Source organism: Protopterus annectens, chromosome 7.part0 (genome assembly GCF_019279795.1).
Source record: "Protopterus annectens isolate FY-2018-M chromosome 7.part0, PAN1.0, whole genome shotgun sequence".
In the NCBI taxonomy this organism is placed as follows: domain Eukaryota; kingdom Metazoa; phylum Chordata; order Ceratodontiformes; family Protopteridae; genus Protopterus; species Protopterus annectens.
The window spans coordinates 444,309,414-444,330,344 of NC_056739.1; positions in this window are offsets into that span (position 1 = coordinate 444,309,414).

A 20,931-nucleotide genomic window follows, 5' to 3' on the forward strand; every position below is an offset into this window, starting at 1 on the left:
TTAAAAGTCCCCACAAAAGAAATGAGATTTAGGCTGATCAGTACATCATAATATCCTTCTATGCCCAGCCAAGAAAAATAACACCTGGCAAGTGCGTTAACCATTTTTTTTTTCATATTCCAAAATAACTTCCAACCTCCAACCTCCATTCCTTTAGTTTCTCTCACCTCTACCTTTCGCAGTGCTATCAACAGATTCACACAACCCTTGTGTTCCTTTTTTTAAAACATCATCTTCCAGTTCATCATTTCTAAACTGAAATGTAACATTTTTTAACATTTAAGTTACTATCTGAAAAAAATAAATAATTGTTTCAATGAAATTGGTGATGACTGTCCTTGTTGTCATACAGTTCCAGAAATGTCATCAGTCCCTCAGATTCAAATGGTATGTCACAAAATGTTTCTTTCCTTATATATGTATAAGTAATCAGATTTCTTGAGCTTTAATTCCCAGGACATTTGCCAAATTGTTGCATACATAATATCCATCTATTACAGTCTAATTTTCCTTCTTATTCTCATAGCTGGCCTTTTCTTATTTTTACAATCAGTTTTACTTACAGTTTGTTGCTGCTGTCCCTTTTTTATACTTGAATCACTGAGGAGGAGGAGTGTGAGGGCAGCACCAAGGATCAAATGGTGGAAATTGAAAAAGGGTAATTGTGAGGTGGAGTTCAGGGATGAGTTAAGACAGGCACTGTGTGGCAGTGAAGAGTTACCAAGTAGCTGGGTAACTACAGCAGAGCTAGTAAGGGAGACGGCTAGAAAGGTGCTTGGTATGACATCTGGACAGAGGAAGGATGACAAGGAGACATGGTGGTGGAATGAGGAAGTACAGGAGAGTATGTAGAGAAAGAGGTTGGCAAAGAAGAAGTGGGATTGTCAGAGAGATGAATAAAGTAGACAGGAGTATAAGGAGATGAGGTGCATGGCAAAGAGAGAGGTGGTAAAGGCTAAGGATAAGGCATATGAAGAGTTGCATGAAATGTTGGACACTAAGGAGGGAGAAAAGGACCTGTACCAATTCACTAGACAGAGGGACCGAGCTAGGAAAGATGTGCAGCAGGTAAAGGTGATAAAGGATAATGAGGGAAACATACTCACAAGCGAGGAGAGTGTGTTGAGGAGATGGAAAGAGTACTTTGAGGGGTTGATGAATGAAGAGAATGAGAGGGAGAGAGGGTTGGATGATGTAGGGATAGTGAATCATGAAGTACAATGGATTAGCAAGGAGGAAGTAAGGATAGCTATAAAGAGGATGAAGAATGGAAAGGCTGTTGGCCCAGATGACATACCTGTGGAAGCATGGAGGTGTTTAGGTGAAATGGCAGTGGAGTTTTTAACCAGACTGTTTAATGAAATCTTGAAAAGTGAGAGGATGCCTAAGGAATGAAGAAAAAGTGTTTTGGTACCGATTTTTAAGAATAAGGGTGATGTGCAGAGCTGTAGTAACTACAGAGGGATTAAATTGATCAGTCACAGCATGAAGTTATGGGAAAGAGTAGTGGAAGCTAAGTTAAGAAGATACGTGATGATTAGTGATCAGCAGTATGGTTTCATGCTGGGAAAGAGCACTACAGATGCAATGTTTGCTCTGAGAGTGTTGATGGAGAAGTACAGAGAATGTCAGAAGGAGTTGCATTGTGTTTTTGTAGACTTAGAGAAAGCATATGACAGGGTGCCTAGAGAGGAGTTGTGGTATTGTATGAGGAAGTCAGGAGTGTCAGAGAAGTATGTAAGAGTGATACAGGATATGTACAAGGGTAGTGTGACAGCGGTGAGGTCTGCTGTGGGAGTGACAGATGCGTTTAAGGTGGAGGTGGGGTTACATCAAGGATCAGCTCTGAGCCCTTTTTTATTTGCAATGGTGATGGACAGGTTGACAGATGAGATCAGACAGGAGTCCCCATGGCCTATGATGTTTGCAGATGACATTGTGATCTGTAGTGAGAGTAGGGAACAGGTGGAAGAGACACTGGAGAGATGGAGATATACTCTAGAGAGAATAGGAATGAAGGTCAGCAGGACTAAGACAGAATATATGTGTGTGAATGAGAGGGAGGATAGAGGAATTGTGAGGATGCAAGTAGAGGTGGCGAAGGTGGATGAGTTGAAATACTTGGGGTCAGTAGTTCAGAGTAATAGTGAGTGTGGAAGAGAGGTGAAGAAGAGAGTACAGGCAGAATGGAGGGGGTGGAGAAGAGTGTCAGGACTGATTTGTGACAGATGAGTACCTGTAAGAGTGAAAGGGAAGGTCTACAAGAGGGTAGTGAGACCAGCTATGTTATATGGGTTGGAGACAGTGGCATTGACAAAAAGGCAGGAGTTTGAGCTGGATGTGGCAGAGTTAAAGATGTTAAGATTTGCACTGGGAGTGACGAGGGTGGACAGGATTAGGGATAAGTATATTAGAGGGTCAGCCCAGGTTGGAAGGTTTGGAGACAAAGCCAGAGAGGCAAGATTGCATTGGTTTGGACATGTGCTGAGGAGGGATGCTGAGTATATTGGGAAAAAGATGCTAAGGATGAAGCTACCAGGTAACAGGAAAAGAGGAAGGCTTAAAATAAGGTTTATGGATGTGGTGAGAGAGGACATGCAGGTGGTTGGTGTGACAGAGCAAGATGCAGAGGACAGGAAGAAATGGAAACAGATGATCCACTGTGGTGACCCCTAACGGGAACAGCTGAAAGAAGATGATGATGATGATGATTATCACTGCTGCATAAATTTTACTTGCTGTGTTCTGCAGGGATGAAGGTGAGATGGGAAAGAGCTGGTCTGCCTGCTCACCTTACAGAGAGGACATGGTGGCTCTGTGAGCTCCACTGTAATCTGCAGGCTGCAAAGAGCATGCATCAGCTACATGTATATGCACTATGGCAGCACATCCTCATATGCTCTTATCCTTCTGGTGCAGCGTGTCATGTTTGCTGTTGGTGTAGTCTGAGTGGCAAGCTAGAGTTGTCTTCTGTCCCCCAGGATGGGTGAGCCAACAGTAAAACCTCATTCCCATCTCCCTGGCCAGCTCTATCACATGTTCAAGCTGTTTATCAAACCTGGGTTACCTGGGCTACATTTGAGTGTTTGTCATTCTTTGCTACAGGAGCTGGCCAGATTGATTCATATATTTGTCTCTAATACCTTTATGCTTGATATAATTGCATAGCTTAAACAAGATTGGAGAAATGTATTTATTTTTTTCTTTTTTAAAATGTCACATTAAACCCTTCTAGGCCTAATCTTTGATTACCCTAAGATATGAAATTTATTTCTCAGCTGACTCCAGTGAGAAATCAGAATTTAATATTTAGACAAACTATAGAGAAATTGTATTCAGAATGAAATTAGTTAAATAAGTATCAATGTCTATGGAGTTAATATTTCTTTTGCTTGAAGCATATATGTTTTCATAGTTGTGATAGAAGGCTTTAAGAATACTATCCAGTTGTCCATACAGAGAATCATTATCCACCCAAGAGAAAATATTATTTGAGCCAAGGTTCGGCTTTAGCAAGCCTCCCACAGTTTTGAAGGGATTGATAACCACTCTTCATATTTCCCTTGCATTTTATATTCAAATAGAAATAAGTTTGATGCATGTAACAATTTATGATGGACTTCAACCATCTCTGTGAACTCTTCCAAATTAAAATGGGCTTGATGTTCTCCATTTAATTAGAAATACATTTGTTCCATATGTTTTTCGTAGCTCTTCACAGCTGTCCATCAGATTCTACCAGCTCCTGTCCTCATTCTATGAGACAGCCTTAAACTCTGCTGTTCTCTTCACAACCCACATCCAGGACCAGTGAGGGGAGCAAGGATAATAATGCAGTCTCATACTGCTGCTAGAGCATGCCTTAACCTGCCACCCCCTGGCAGCCTTTTGAGCTATGCCTTAACCTGCCACCCCCTGGCAGCCTTTTGAGCTTTGCTTTTACTTTGCTTGGGAGGTACATGCATGTGAATCCTCTTGACCTCGCAGCACAGCACTAGCAGTGCAGAGCTCATCACACTCTTCATGCTGATATTACAGTTTGCCAAGCCTTCCTTCCCCTAAGGTGGGTGATCCAGCAGCAACAGCAGCTGTCACTTCCGTCCTTCCCCACCCAGTTGCTCCAGTGCCTGTGACACTGTTGAATATGGGTGGTCTACATTACTCCAAATATTGATTTGATTTATTCTGTATTATTTGATATATGAAGCCTTACAGATTAATAGGCATCTTAGCATAGACTTAAAATCAATTTATCTACTATCATATGGAAGCACTGAGTCATACTGAGTTAAAAGAGAGGACTGTATTAGTGTCTGTGCTTCTAGTGAAACACCTATTGTCATGCAATGGGGAGTTTGATTTAAGCTCCAGTTTAACTAAGCGACAGGACTGCTCTTAGCAGTGATTTTCATGTGTCTCAATAAATGGTATGAGAAAGATCTCATTTCTGTGTTTTGCAAAAGCTGAAACCTCAAAAATAATCTTCATAATAAGAAAAAATATTTTCACCATGTTTTGTGAAATGTTGAAAAATATGTAAATGTGGCTTTGAGAGTATAGAGAACAGCAGAATCAAAGAAGTTATACACCTGTATTATGTCATTCAGAAATGTAAATTCTTTGTTATTACATGTAGGAGTGGTGCTGTGTTTATTTGGACTGAAGGCCCCACTTAAACTTCAGTTAGCAACTCATATAATTTTATGATTATCAAAGGCAGAAGAATTGAAGAAAACTGGATGAAACAGAGACAGTGTTGTTAATGATTATTTAAATAAGAAATCTAATCATACGTCTGCGTTGAGAATTAGCTGCTTTTCGCCTGATTCACAAATTCAGTGCTGGAAGGCTATCTTTTCATCCATAAAATATGGATTACAAAGTCAATAAAGCAATGTTTACTGACCAATGTGAAGGAGATCAGTGCCTTACTGGGATGAGGGGTGACTACTGCTTTGTAAGTGCTGAAGGAATGTAAGACATAACTAGCAGTATATTTAGACCAGAACTGATTGATCCTTAAAGTGTTCATTTTATTGGCTCAATATTGTAATAGTGATGGGATTTGTAACATGAATGAAAATTTCACAAAACACAAGCATCTTGTCCCTTATTATACACTTGGAATATGTTATTGCCAGACTAAAGACCCTAACTCAGATTGTATTCCATAATTTGCCTTCAGCAACACAGTTCAGGCTTCAAGAAACATGATAAAGTAAATATTACACGCTACGAAAAAGGGAAATAGTAAGCAGAACCACTCTGATTGAAAAGGAAATGAAAATATAAAATAGAAGTGCACAATAAACTGAAACACCTGGATAAATTAACAGCTGGTGGAAATTGTTTGATAAAGTAGTACTGGGTATAAACTATTCAGTTATCAGCACAGAAAAGCTAATGAATCAGATCAGTTTTTCACTTACTAAAACAAAACATTTCAGATTAGCATCAGAAAGCTAACTGCAGATTTAAAAATAGAAGCATATCATGTTGTTTCCATTCACTCAAAATTAATTATCAAATGATTACTTATGTAATTTAAGGTCATATGTTAAAACCATGAAGACTTTTCTCCCTGTAGGATACTAGTAAAATAAATGATCTGTAATGCAGTCAGTCAGTTTAACGTGCTAGAAAAAGGCATAGCCTAATTAGCCTAACATTATAGTTCAGTTCCGAACCTACATGAAAGTTTAGAAAAAAGTATAATTTGGGGTTTGCGTGCATTATAATATATTACAGTATTTATGGAAAAGGCTATGAATGCACTATTATTGTTGTAATTAATACTTCTTACTGATAGTATTGCTATTTGTACAGTATTAATAGCTTTTATTGTTTACAAAATATTGACATTTCCTTATAGTATGTTGTTTAAAAATATTTTTCAGAAAATGCTTTGAAAGGTAAGGTACTTATTGGCTGCTAGAGGTGTAACATTCCATAACACATAGATATGAATGAGTTTAATCATTTCAGACATAGTTACACATGAACTTTACATATCTTTGGAGGGCTGAGTAAAACTCATCCAGATCCTATCTAAGAAAGTATTATCATATTTAATTTTATCTCTCATGTTGGTTATACGCTTGCTGTGTTTCTGCATAGGTCCCAGTTTGAATCTTTCCCTACTTCAGGAAGATGATTCATTTTTTCATGCTCTTTGTCAAATTCATCCTTACTGTGCCATGATGAACTTAAACTAAGTTGCCTCATGGTTGAGTTGAACTTCTGAGCTGAACTCTCAGTAACTGCTTTCATGGGAAATCTCTCACAGTATGGTTTCTTACTAAAAGAGAATGCAATATATCTGTATTAGTGAAAATAATTCTACCTTTGTTTCAAAAATGTGATCTATTGTATTTGTATGACATTGAGCTTGCCCTTGTATGTAATAAAAATGTAAATAGTCTGATCCATGTCTGTTTATTAATATTAAGATACTGATTCTAAAAACTACTAACCTTAAAGTTGTTTGCATACTTAAAAATTGGGCTTTTCTCCACAGATTGAAAAGTGGTCTTATATTGCCCAGTTAGATTATTCAAGTCAGGGAGAGGCCTGGCTAGCCCAGGACATGTTTTACACCTTAAAAGAAAAAAAAAATACACAGCAACAGACCTTCACAGGAAAATTTAATACAGCTTTAATGTTTTTGTCTTAACCGTAAAAAAAACTTTAGAAAGCCAATCAAAATATAACATCCACTAGAAATATTATGTAAAATATAACACATGACAAAGACTCAGCTAATAAAAAATGATTATAAATTATTTCTCCTAGTATATAGCATACTAGTAAAAAAAAATTCATTCAAACCAGGTGGTTGATCTGCTACTGAATGCACATCAAGATTCAAAAAGCAAATTGTCTCACTCATCACCCATCTCCTTTTTCTCAACCCCATTATTCACTTACAATATAAGCATTAAAATTTGAACAAGAGATTTTGTGTTTTACTAAGGAATTCTTACTGTCACATTTTTGATACAGTAAAGATATTGGTAAATTCTTTCTCTTAACCTGTTTTTAGTTTTTCCCCACATAAAAAGTGGGACAAGATGTACAGGTTGCTGCATAATGTCTTTGGTATTACAATTGAAGTGACCATAATAATTTAAAACATTATTGTCATGAGAACCATGACAAATCTGCTTACATTAACACAATAACATTGTTTACCTGCCTCACATCATGTCATGACAGGCTATCTAAGCACACAGTACACAATAATCTCGAGTTCCAATCTTTTTTTGATGTTGAACCCACAGTTAAAAACATAGTTGGATTATTACCTATCTTGTAAGATAAAACTTCAAAGTTATTTAATAACTTCAAATGTCTAAACATAATCTCCTGGATTTCTTTGTTGCCCACTGAAAATGACAAACATAAAGTATTGTAAAAATCTAGCTATCAGTTTCTGATCAAAATGTTCTTTTTAAATGATGGCAAAGTGGTCATTGCTTTTATTAATCACTTTGGTGACTACTACCTCCAATAAATTGAGAGTTTACTGATTTTCTTAAAATACATTTTTAACTTTACGCATTCTTCTTGAAATTAATTGTTATTAGACACTACAAAACCAGCAACCATAGGAACACCAAAGGCCTATAGTAGCAAAAACAGAAGAATTATTACAACAATGCCCACTTGAGCCACCATGACTTAAAACTAAAAACTTAATTTAAAACCATTTAATCCCAGATTGGCTATCCATTTAACTTCACTTAATTCAGTCTGTTGCCAGGGATCTCTACATCTTTTATTCAAAGGCTGTATATATAATGCCATAAATTTAAAAACGTGGTCTGGATGTAGTTTAATATGTTGAGCGATTGCATTATGTTTAACTACATTCCGTACATCGCACATATGTTGCAAAATCCTCTCTTTTAACATTTGATTTGTCTTGCCTACATAGAACGAGTCACATCTTAGGCATTTGGCAAGGTATTTTGTCCTACAATTTGCATATAGGACTGGTTTATATTCCTCTTTAGTAATAGAATGTCTAAAATAATTAGAAGAATCAATATATGGGCAGCCTTTATGCTGCTTACAAGGACATGTGCCTTTTCTAGATAAACCCCTTATTTGATCAGTTTATTAGTGTTATTAGACACTAAATTAGAAAATCTGACAAATTCATCCTTAACAATATTCCTTCACATCCTAAAAGGATGGATGCTAGAAATGTGAAAATAAGAATTGTTAAACATAGGTTTACTATATATATATATATATATATATATATATATATATATATATATATATATATATATATATATATATATATATATATATATATATATATATATATCAGATTCAAAACAACCATTCAAAACATGTTCATTTGTTGTGACATCAAACTACTTACAGATATTTTTTTCAGATACAGTTAATTAAACTTGAAAAATCAGTACTGTCTAACAAATATGTAAACAACTCTCTCAAAGGCTGAAGGTCATTATCACACAATAAAAAAAAATAATCATATTTTTGATGACAGCTATGGGATGTACAAGGAAAAGTATATGTGGAAGTATCTGGAAGTGAAAAGGGAGTGGAATGTAGCTGAAAAGCAAGTTTAGCATGAAATATGTGAAGAGTATGAAAAAAACATGGACCATGAAGTTTGAGACAGGTAGTGATATAGAGACAACATTCTGAGATTAAGAAAATGAGTGTGGTAGATGCATCGAGGATGCAGAAATAATTGGTAAAAGGTAGGCAAGAGGGGGTAAATCTGCATTTAGGAAAAGCGGTAAAATGTAAAGGAAATATCACATAGGAATTAAAGAGAGCTGGTGGGAAAGTTTTAAGAAATAAGAAGAAAATAATGGAAGTTTTGGGGGGATAGTTGCTGAAAATGTAGTCACAGGAAGAAATTTGACAAAGAAGACAGGTAGGATGCATGTAAAATAAGTGAAAAATTAAGGTAAAATTGCAAAGTCCAATTATTACAATAGAATTAGGTAAGGCAGTAAAGAAAACAACCAAGGGAACTGTACCAGGTGAGAATTTTATACATTATAGATAAGAGTATGGGAGAGAAAGAAAGAAATAATTTTTGGAAGTTTTGAATGAATGATTTGAAGAAGGGCTGAAATGTGATGAAGTATGCTGGGAAATGAAAAGATTCTTGTGGAAAAAAGTTTTTGAGCATTTTTCGACAGTTATCATGGTCCCAATAACCATTGCAAGTGTTTAGAATTAACAAAATAAGGACTTTTTTTCTTTCAGGGGTACTAGCTTAAATAATGTATTAAAAGAAGGATTGAATAGTGTTTGAAAAATAATTAGCATCAAAGAAAAATCTAGAAAGAGTAATGGTTTCTGGATTAGTGAATAGTTTGCTTGACTGGACTTAAAATTAAATCTGGGCAATCTGGTGCATTTGCAAGCATCCTGATGGTATATGAATAAAAATGGACATTGGGTATAGTGACCGGCTCATGAGCTTTTATTATTGCAAAGATATCAAAGGTATTTGTAAGAAGCTGTAATAAAAAAGAAGATGCAAGTCTTGTCTTGAGAGCGAGCAAACAAATAATTCATGTTCAGTAGAATGTGGTAACAACAGCAAAGAAAAGGGATATTTTGAGTAGACTTTTTCTCAATTGTAAACATTATTTGTAATTAACAGAATGATGGGACTATTGATGATGAAATGAATGACAAAAGGACTGAAGTGGGAGGAGCAGAATCAGAATCATCAACTCATGTGCATGCTACAAATGCTATTCCGACTAAAGCCATATATAATTGCAATGATGCTATTCAAAAGGGAAATCTGAAAATGTTAAGTAAGAAATGAAATATGCCGTGGGATTTAGAAAGGGTTTGCTTGATGCTGAAGCCTTATCTCAGAAGGTGTCTGCATCATGCTGAGTCTCTGATTCTTGGACAGCTCTGCCACTGAAGTTTACCCATAAATAAGACTTCAGCAGTCCAATAAAGTGGCTCATGCAAATTAGCTATTTGTTCTCCCCTAGAAATGTCCACAGCTCCCAATTTGCTCAGCTGAGCGAATCACTCAGCCAAGTAAAATTTTACTATGTGAGGAAAAAATGAACACTGTCATCATTTATATGGATATGGAAGTATTCATAATGCATGTGCATACAGGAAGGCTGTGGGGGTTGGATGGTTGTCACTGTGTGTATGGATATGTCTATAATGGCATGAGTGAGGCTAAATGATATGTGTGTGTGTGTGTGTGTGTGTGTGTGTGTGTGTGTGTGTGTGTGTGTGTGTGTGTGTGTGTGTGTGTGTGTGTGTGTGTTGGCATGAATGAGGGTGTGTTGCAATCACGTGCATCTGCATAGGAGTCTGAATGTTTTAATGTGTCTGTATGTATGGGGCACCTTTGTTAATGTAATGCATGGACTACTAGGGAGAACATTAACATGGTCAGGTCTGACACCACAGTGTTTGATTCAGAGAACTGATAATGAGCCAAAATGGAATGCACCAGTGCTGCAGGCTACACAAACCAATTCTCAGAAATGCAACAATGTATTGAAATAAATAAAAAAGGTATTACACTTTAATAAAGATTAAACACTTTTTAATTTAGCATGTTTCAAGGAGTAACCTCAGCACACACATAGACAAGTGTCAATATTCACATTTCAATGTTATTTGCTAAAAGTTGGGTGTGTCAACATAATGTTGATTTTAAGAATAATATAAGTTCCATATATTGATCTATCTAAAGATATATATGTATGTATATATATATATATATATATATATATATATATATATATATATATACACACACACACACACACACACACACACACACACACATATATGTGAGTGTGTGTGTGTGTGTGTGTGTGTGTGCATGTGTGCCAGAATTTCAAAAATCAAACTAACAAAAAATTCACAACACTGAAAAAAATTGAAAAAAAAACCAAAGTAATAAAACAGTTCCCTTTTGGCGTTAATTCATCAAACCCTACCACAAAATTCAGATATCCTTTATCTGAATAGGAGTCGTTTTACAGAAAGGGTTTTCCTAAGGTAAGTTATAGAGTAGGGTTAGTAGCTGGTTCCGAGTTAGGGTTAGCACACATTAGTAAGAATGGGTGGGGGCTTTGTCCTTCCCTCACTGTCACTAGTTCATAATTAACACCCCACAGCCACAAAGAAAATAAGTTTTCTTGGAAGAATATAACTTAGGGATTAGCTTTTCTAGTTCTTGAGGACATTAGACAGTGGAGTTCTGATACATTGTGAGTTTATGCCAGTCTACCTTCAGAAAAAATGCTGTACTCCTCACCTTATCTCTTCTCACATGCCTTTGTAACCCTAGAATCAGGCATATTATGTAGCAAAATATATCAGGAAAGAGGCTTCCTATGAATAATTACATTTTGCAGCTTCATAAAATTGTCTTTCTTTGTGAACTGTGTCATTTCATAAATCCTGTTATATGTCAGCTTTCCAAAAAACCACAAAACGGGACTTCAATACAGTGTGAATTACAACAACTAAGAAAACAAATGCACTGGCTCTGTACCAAAAAACTTTCATTCCTTATCTTAGTGAGACTTCATCAGGATGATCTTTACATCATAATCTGGCTTTTCATATGCAAATAAACCTGCATCATTAAAATTCATTCAATTACAATGACATCAAACTAACATTAATAAGAATTGATACATTTTGTTCTAATATTATAGATATATAAAAATAAAAGTAAATCGACAGAAGCACAGTTTAAAAAATACAGTTTAAAAATTCTATTAAACCCACAGACTTTATAACCTAGCTGATCAAAGTAAAAGGGGACTATTGATTTAGCATTAATCCCAGAAAGCTGGGTTAAAGTCAACAACATTTGCCAAATATAGTTCCCAATATTATAAACAAGATTCCCATTTACCACCCTAATATTTTTAGGAACTTTCTCTAAAATGTAAAATAATTTTCTAAAACCCTTTCATTTCTTTTCATGTTTTACCGAGTACATTCATAACATCACCCTTTTAATACAATATCAATGTTTAAAAACTCTTCTCCTAAAGTCATACTCCATTTTTATTCTCTACTAGAAGCATGTTCCATTTTATGTTTGATTTTTTCAGCCTTTCAAAATTATGGGAGTTAATCTTTATAATCATTCTGCAAGAAAAAAAAATGATTATAGTTGAAACATGATTATCATGAATTTGTGGTACAAACAGACTGAAAAAATGTTGTTTCTCATATCCAAGATGTTTTTAAACATGGCTACAGTAGTCAAGCATTTAATTTTCATATATAGATGTCATTGATTACAAGGATTGAGTTTATGGGTGAATGGGCAAAGCATGAATAGGGGTTGCCAACTATAAAGAAGCAATGTTTTATTCTATTTTTTTAATTTATCTGTGACTGAATTTTGATGTTGCTTATAACAATGAATCTGGTGCCAACTAAGTTTTTTGAGCAGAAGTCATACATTCCATCACAGACAGCAGTACTCACAGATAGGGGACTGCTGGTCTGTTAAGGAGGGCTGACTGCCTCTAAGACCAGAATGTTCCACATTTAAGGAATATTAGACAAGCTGGAAGCCTGTGATGAATTTATTGCCTGTTAAAGGTTCAAGTATCATCTTTTTATGATGACAGAAGTAATTTAACACAAACTCACTTGCTTAATGGGAGAATCCATGTCCATGAGAAGGGTAAAGTATTTTGCTTTTGATTAAGGAAGCCAGACTCAACCAAACTATGGCACTGCAGGAAACAATAAAATGCAGATTTGTGAGATTACAAATGGATTCCAGATTTTTTTTACAAGTCTGCTGAGAAGAAAGATGGTACAATGCTCAATGGAAAAGAACACTTATTCTCAGTTCAAAACAAGGGGTAGTGTTGCTTTCATTCAAATCTATGAGACCATGTCAGACCAAATAAGAGGTTTAGGGAGCATCAAAGTAATGATGATAGTTTGCTTATAGTCTTCTCTGTAAGGATCATTGTTAGCGGGAGTGTGATTTCTGAATGCAAACATTGTATTAGGGGATATGACAGAGGGGGTGACAGAAGGTAAGAAAATTTAGGTAATGAAGAGAATGAATGCGTAAAATTATGATGATTTTGATCATTTGAGCAGCATGGAAGCACAATCGGAACTAATTCACTGAGTAAACTAGTTATCAAAACAGTATAAGAATGTAGTTACCATTGAAACTGTTGCTTTAGATACCATTTAGCATTAAGTATAAAACATAATGCATAACTTTTAAGGTTTTTCTTAAATCTTTTTGCAAATTGGAAAATTAGAAATATGGCATTTCTAATTGACCTTGCTTTATATATTACATTGCTTTTTTTATGTTGTTGTTTTCTTTTCTTTTCCTTCTGCAAGTGTTAAACAGACGACTTTTAAAGGTTAACAATCACTTTGGCTAACTATGGAAGACGGAAACACTGAATCAACAAAATTAAATGGGACTGAGCAAGTCTATCTCATATGGTAGAAAAATCCATTTCTAATGAAGATACAGCATCACCTGTGTCACTGAGCACTTGTCAGACCGGAGATATTTAGAGCCCCTCATTCACAAAAAAGAATGCCTCAAGAAAGAAAATGTATCTTTATTGTTCAAGAAGACTTTAGTGGGGGAAGGTGTATATAGATGCCAAACATTATTAAAATAACACATAAAATTATAAATCAATTGATGTAACAACTACTGTCAACAAAGATTTGGAGATTTAAATCAAGAAAATAAAGATCTTATTTGGTGGGTATGAAGTAAAATTTGACTCTTTCTGGTATGGAAAGGGGTGTTTCTTGAGTTTAACAGGATATAGTAATGGATTTATGTATTAGAAAAGTCAAATGAAGCTGCATAGCTCATTTACATACTTTTCAGAAAATGCTAGTGCTTAGAAGATTTAAAAAGGGGTACATGTCAAAGGCTAGATTCAAGTTTGTTGATGAGAACATTCTTTGCATTTGGCTTCCTTGTTCTAAATGTACCATGTTTGATATGCATATAAGCTTCTTTTGTGATGGCTGGAAAAGCTAATAACAGTTTCATCATAAAAATAAAATATTAGGGAATTGTCAAGAGTTACTGCCAGACATTGTAGATATACTTTGGGTTAGTAAGATACTATAGTGGGTGTGAGATGCTGAGCTGAAGCGGTTCACATAGATAGTGAGAGGTACAAGATAGAAAATGTTACATATTTATGCTTTGAAGTTGTGTAACAGACTGTGATTAAAAACTAAAGGTACACTTTGAAGATTTTTTTATAGTTGGAAGAAGCTGTAAGAAGCAGGCAGTCATGGACTTGTGGAATTGCAAATTGGTGTGGAGATGGAAAGTGTTAATAAGGAAATAAAATAAGGTAGGCTGAAGCACAGAACCTTAGAGGTGTCTATCTTGAAAAATTGCAATTTTAGACAAGCACTATAAAACAAAACTTGAATAGGTTACTTTGATATGTAGTTGGAGAAGCAGAGTAGAGATTTATCAGCAAAACCATTAGATATGAGTTTTTGTAGATGCAGAGAAATGTCAACAACATCAGTCACTTTTTGAAATCAACAGAAACTATACATTTATTAGATAGCTGTGTAGTATGTTTTTGCCAATTGTGTTTGTGGCTTGTCAGACAAAAACTGAGTTAAAATAACCCCTGAAACCATGTTTGTACGGGCTAAAAATTTTAATTATTTGTTGAATTCTTGGATTTCAAAGTAAAGAAGTGGAGATTTTGAAGTCTTTCCAAGGCTTTCACAAGTAAGGAGTTATTAACTGATAGACTACCCCCGGATTCAGCAAGCTCTGCACGGAGTGTCTGAATAGAGCAGGAGCTGCTGCATGTAATTTGGGCACCGAGCGATCCAGGAATGAGCCCCCGAGATGTGCACAAGCACGTCTACACTATTCCTGCATGGACACCACTGCTATATGCTAATTATCTCATTTGCTGGTGAAAACCATGCAAATGAGGTGAATTAGTGATTCAGGAAACAGACAGGCATCTGTGTAGGAATAGTGTAACCTACAGAAATGTATTTGGTTACTAACCAAATGCATTTCTGCAAATTACAAAATGGAGGCATGACAGCGCAAACAAAAGCATGTATTCAATGTGGTAGGGATGCCAATGGCCAAATATATGGCCACTGGCATGAGAAATAGTTGCAAAATTATAAAAAAAACTTTATTTTTTTGGGCTGATCTCTGCCGTTTAAGCATAGGGCAGTGGAGCACAAATGGGATTGGACCGAAAATAAGAAAAAAAGGTGGAAATAAGCTTTTAAAACCAAATCAGCATTTTGCCATAATAGTCAATGGCATGCATAAGACAACAATACCAGGGAATAGTGGTTGCTAAGGGGAAGGGCTGTGTGTGAGTGTGGTAACTATGAATTAGCATTCAGTTTTATGCAAATGAGGGAACTGATACTGAATCACAGATTTCCCCTCAGTGTTAACTTGCACCCAGCCGTGTAGATGCACCAACACCATTGTATAAGTTTAAGAGGTGGATGACCTCATAAGGGGGAGTGTCATGCATGCTGTAAGCTTATTAGGTTAATGGGTTCATAGGTAGGTACTAGGCTATCTGCCCAAAGGCATTTATAAGCCTAGTGTTGGCTTTTGCCGCCCCCTTAGATTAGTTCTCTGGGTCTCTGTCCAGCAGAGCCATTGAAGTGATCCCTGGGGTAAATTTTCTGTTTCCCATCCACTCGTCAACGTTTCTCTTGAAGAGGGTTAGCGAGAAGCTCTGCCTAATGTAGATTGGAATCTTGTTCCAGAGCATGGGAAGTCTCTGGGACAGGAATCTATCCCTCCAGCATGTCTTATTTATTGTTGTGGTGAGGTTTAGATCCCTGGAACGTGTGGCTCAAGGGGATATGGTTTTCTTTAGGTGGAGCATGTCCATCAATTCTGTGTTGGACATGGCCTTGTATGTCAGGCAGAGATCACCTCTGAGTAGGCGGTATGCAACCGAGTACAGCTGGAGTTTCTTCAGTTGAGCTGCATAGGGCATCTGCTTGAGGCCAGTGATCCTCTTGGTGAGGTACTTCTGTGGTCTTTCCAGTTGTTGCAGGTGTCTTGTAAGGTACATCCCAAATGGGGCATTGTACTCTATGATGGGTCTGATGAGTGATGCATAGAGGGGCCCAATGAATTATTTTGATCTGGATGCAAACCCTTTTGTCATTAGGTGGGCCACATAGAAGGATTTTCTAACCACTTTGGCAATGTGATTATCAAAGGAGAGGTTACTATTTACTTGGGTCCCCACATAGCCGGCCTTAGGCATAGGCCAACTAGGCAGCCGCCTAGGGCGCCGCTCTAGCAGGAGCACTTTTCCAGTATTTATTTGCTGCAAGTAGACCAGGATGGGGGCACTGAGTGGTGTGGTGGGGGGCACTGTGGAACCCTTTTGCCTAGGGCACCAGTTGACCTAAGGTCACTCCTGGGTCCCCCAGATCCCTTATTACATCTTCCGTATTTAGGGGGCTACCACCTATGTGGTTGTTTGTGGGTACTTTGTTTTTTCCAAAGGGGATGACTATGCACTTTTTGGCATTTAGCTTGAGGCCATGGTTTTGACACCAGGTATCTGTCTCAGTGAGACCCTTTTGGAGGATGTCTGTGTCAGCAGGAGAGTCAATTATAGTCCCTAGCTTGCAGTCATCTGTGAACTTGGTCAGCCACAGTCCTCCTGTGCTTGCCTGTACCTCTGGGAAGTATATGCCAAACAGGAGGGGTCCTAGGACTGAGCCCTGGGGAATGCCACCTGTAACCGGTTTAGAGTCAGACCTTGCTCCCGCAACTCTTGCCATGTGGGTTCTGTCCATGAGCCAGTTGGCAACCCATCTCATGACGTAGGGGTTTATGTTCAGCCTGGTGAGCTTGTCTATAATACCTGAGTGGGGAATGGTGTCAAAGGCCTTTGTGAGGTCTAGGTAAGCTGTGTGGACCACCTTTCCCTCATCTATAGCCTTGGTAACTGTCTCAAAGAAGTCCACCAGGTTTAGGAGGCATGATCTGCCCTTAACAAAGCCGAACTGGGTAGGGTCCAGTGTTTGGAGGTTTCCAATGTCTCTGTTAATGAGATCTATGATGATGCGCTCCATAGCTTTGCAAACCAAGCTAGTCAGGCTTATAGGGCGATAGTTCCTGGGGTCCATTGTGGCTCCACCTTTGTGGAGTGGAATAACCATTGCTGTGCACCACTCTGTGGGCATGTAGCCTGTGGAGAGGCTGAGTTTAAACAGTGTGTTTAGGTGAGGGGTTAGTTCATCTTTGAGCTCATGTAGGATGCAGCCTGGGACACCATATGGTCCCATTGATGCTGTGTTTTTGGCTTTGGAGAGGGCTGTTTTAACCTGAATGTCTGTGATTTCAGGGGCACTACATTCTTCTGGTATAGTTATGGGCCCTTTTGGGGGTGAGAGGGGGGTGAAGTTTGCATTGAACCTGTCTGCCAGGATGTTGGCTATATCGGTCGGTTCAGTGTATTTTGTGCCATTCTGCACTAACTCCGAGCATTTATGGTGGGTGATCTGAGAATTACTACTTAGATTCTTAACATAGCTAAAGAATCCCTTGTGGTTATCTTTGGAGTCCATGGCAATTTTTCCTTCGAAGCTAGCCTTGGATGATTTTATGAGGGAACGTAGTTTCTTGCTGATACTGATCAGGGATGTCTTCCCTTCTTGGGATTTTACTGTTTTCTGTACGAGTTTCCTCCTTCTATTGTATAGCTTGTTTATTGCAGGGGTCCACCAGACTGGTTTCTTTTTCTTGGAGGAGTGAGTCTTGGTTTTGTTTGGGATAGCATGATCCATGCATTCTTGTAGGTGCCTGTAGAGTGCATTAGTAAAGGATTTTGCAGCTTGGACAGCATTATCCTTTAGCATGGGGCTTTGAAACTTCCCACTTTGGTCTTAAGTAACGTGAAGTTTGCTTTTGAAAAGTTTTTCATGGTGGTTTCTTTGACGGGGATGGTGGCGGAATGTGGATATCCAGAGTGATTAGATTATGGTCAGATCAAACCAGCGAGGGGTTAACTTCTGGTGTGAAACACTGGTCGCCCATGTTGGTGATGACTAGGTCCAAAATGTTGTCACCTCTGGTGGGGGTGTTGACAAGTTGATCAAGGGCATTTGAGTTCATAAATTCTAGGAAATGTTTGGCAAGGGAGTTTGTACTTGAGTAGGTCTCCCAATTAATGTTTGGGTAATTGAAATCACCCAATATCAGGGTGTTTGGTAGGACCTTTATGTTTCCCAGTGTTTCCAGGAATGTGGAGTGGGGATCCTGGGACATGGTGGGTGATCTGTAGCAAGCTATAATTTGAATAGCAGTTTTGCCCGTTGTTAGTTGCACATGGATGATCTCTGAAACATCATGCTGTGTCACTAACCTGGAGGTGTGGGTATCCTTAATGAATATGGATATTCCCCCACCTTTTCTATTTCGGTCCAGGTTTTGTGGCCGAAATGTATGATATGAGTTGTTGCCTGGTAGTGCTGGGGTGCTCTCTGGAGCCTTAAACCAGGTTTCTGTTACTGCACATATATCAATTTTCTCCATACTGAGGAGTGCCTCGAGTGCATGCATTTTGAGGTTTAGACTTCTGGCATTGAGTAGCATTAGCCTCAGTTTTTTGTTACTTGTGCTATTTACGGCGGTGGGTTTGTCTTTTGAGCCTTGCCTAAAAAAGGCACTATGGGGGTGGCAAGAGCCTTGGCCAGTGTTCGAAAGCGTAAGGGTGACAGGTGCAAGCCGTCTCTAACGAAGCAGTGTGGCTTGTCGAGCATATCATCTCAGGCTGACAGACACTGGATCCCCTTTGAATGACACCAGAATCTTAGCCAATTGTTGAAATTGATAATTTTTTCTCTATACCGTGGTATCATTCTTGGTGAGGGCAGGATGCTACTTAGGGTCAGGGTCATACCGGCCTGGGCTATGTGATCAGAGAGCTCCTCCATGTCTCTTTTCATGTAGTCCAGGGAGGTATGGCTCAGGTCATTCACACCAACATGAACAATGACAGAGTCATATTTGTACTTGTTCTGGTGTGACCTGAGTGCTTGTATTATGTGGTGGATCCTGGCACCTGACAGGCAGCTAACAGTAACCTTCTCCTTGTTCAGCCTAGTGAGTGGGACGTTAGTGTGCCTGACTATAGAGTCACCTATTACTAGTGTGTTGGGTATGTTATTTTGCCTTAAGGGCTGTGATTGTGTGGCACACTGGTTTTGTGAAGTATGTGTTTCATGGTTTGTGTTGGGGGGTGGAGGTTGCTTGGATGTCTGCTTTGGAGGTCTTTGTTGCTTTTACAGATTTTTATTTAGAGCCTCTGAGTAGGTTTTCATGTATTTATGTGTGTTTTTTGCCAGTGCTGGTTTCATAGGTCTATGTGAGACTGGTGGTGTGATGCAAGTAATTCCCTTCTCCTCTTGACTGCCTGGTCCAGTCTTGGGTTGAGAGAGCTTAGGCTCCAGTTTGGCTGTATAATTGCATCTCTCACATGTATTAGTGTTTGGTGGAAGGAGGAGAGGGTTGTCTGTGTACATGAGGCAATTGTAACATTGCCTCAAAATGCCCAGATTCACCAGTTGGACCAGAGAGTACACCTGAAACTGACCTTTGGACATGCCTGGATAGGTACAGTGTACTGTTTTACTGATTGGCTGTTAAGGTCGAATAGAGACCCTTGTTCTTCTCTACAGTATTGAAGAGGGAGGTTTAGTGCTAAGGTTTATTAGTGCTTGCTATGAGTTTTGTGCAAATGCCAGTATGAGAAGTGAATGGTTTGAGTGCTTAAGTTGAAAGTTTGTCTAGTTCCAAGGGAAAAATTGAAGAGTAGACTTTGTGGAGTTGGGAATAGTTATACCCTAGCTAACTGGCGCTGCCCCGCGCTCAAAACCTCACAAATGCGGGTTTTATAGCAGGGAAATGAAAGAGATAGAAATTAGCTCAAATGGCCAATAAACTACTAATTTCTGGGCTGAAACTACTCCTCCAGGGACAGATAGGCTGCTCAAAGCTCCCTCTCTCACAGTGAACAGAGAAACTTCTTTCTATCCAAGTAAGGTATGGGCAAACACAGAAACTTGTAACACAGCCCTGAATTCAGCACTAACCTGAAAACTGGACTATACTAGCTTAGAAAGGCGGGAAAACAAGTATATATTTTTTTGTTTTTCTTGTTTTTTTTTCAGAAAATAAAGCAGATACAATCAAAAAACACTTTAAATGCACATAAATGGTTATCACACTTGAGTGTGTACACTACAACAGTTAAACAGGTAATTTAAAGAAAAAATGACTTTGTTAAAGTGCAGGCAGTAAAATAAGTACAATATGTAGCTGAAACAAGCTTTTTAAATCACAGAAACTCTAGAAAATTGGCATTTTAGGTGGAATTAGCTAAAGGCAGCAAGAAAATTCAGAAAAATTATACTTAATTACTCCAAAGTCTCTCTTTTGTCTCTCTGCTGCTATAGAACTCTGCAGGGCACCAGGCAAGAGCTTGCTGAGCTGTATACAAGCACAAAAACCTTGCAAATGCGGGTTTTATAGCAGGGAAATGAAAGATAGAAATTAGCCCAAAATGGCCAATAAACTACTAATTTCTAGGCTGAAACCACTCCTCCAGGGGCAGATAGGCTGCTCAAAGCTTCCTCTCTCACAGTGAGCAGAGAAACTTCCTTCTATCCAAGTAAGGTATGGGCAAACACAAAAACTTGTAACACAGCCCTGAATTCAGCACTCACCTGAAAACTGGACTACACTAGCTTAGAAAGGCAGGAAAACAAGTATTTTTTTTGTCATTTTTTTTTCAGAAAATAAAGCAGATACAATCAAAAAACACTTTAAATGCACAGAAATGGCTATCACACTTGAGTGTGTAGCCTACAACA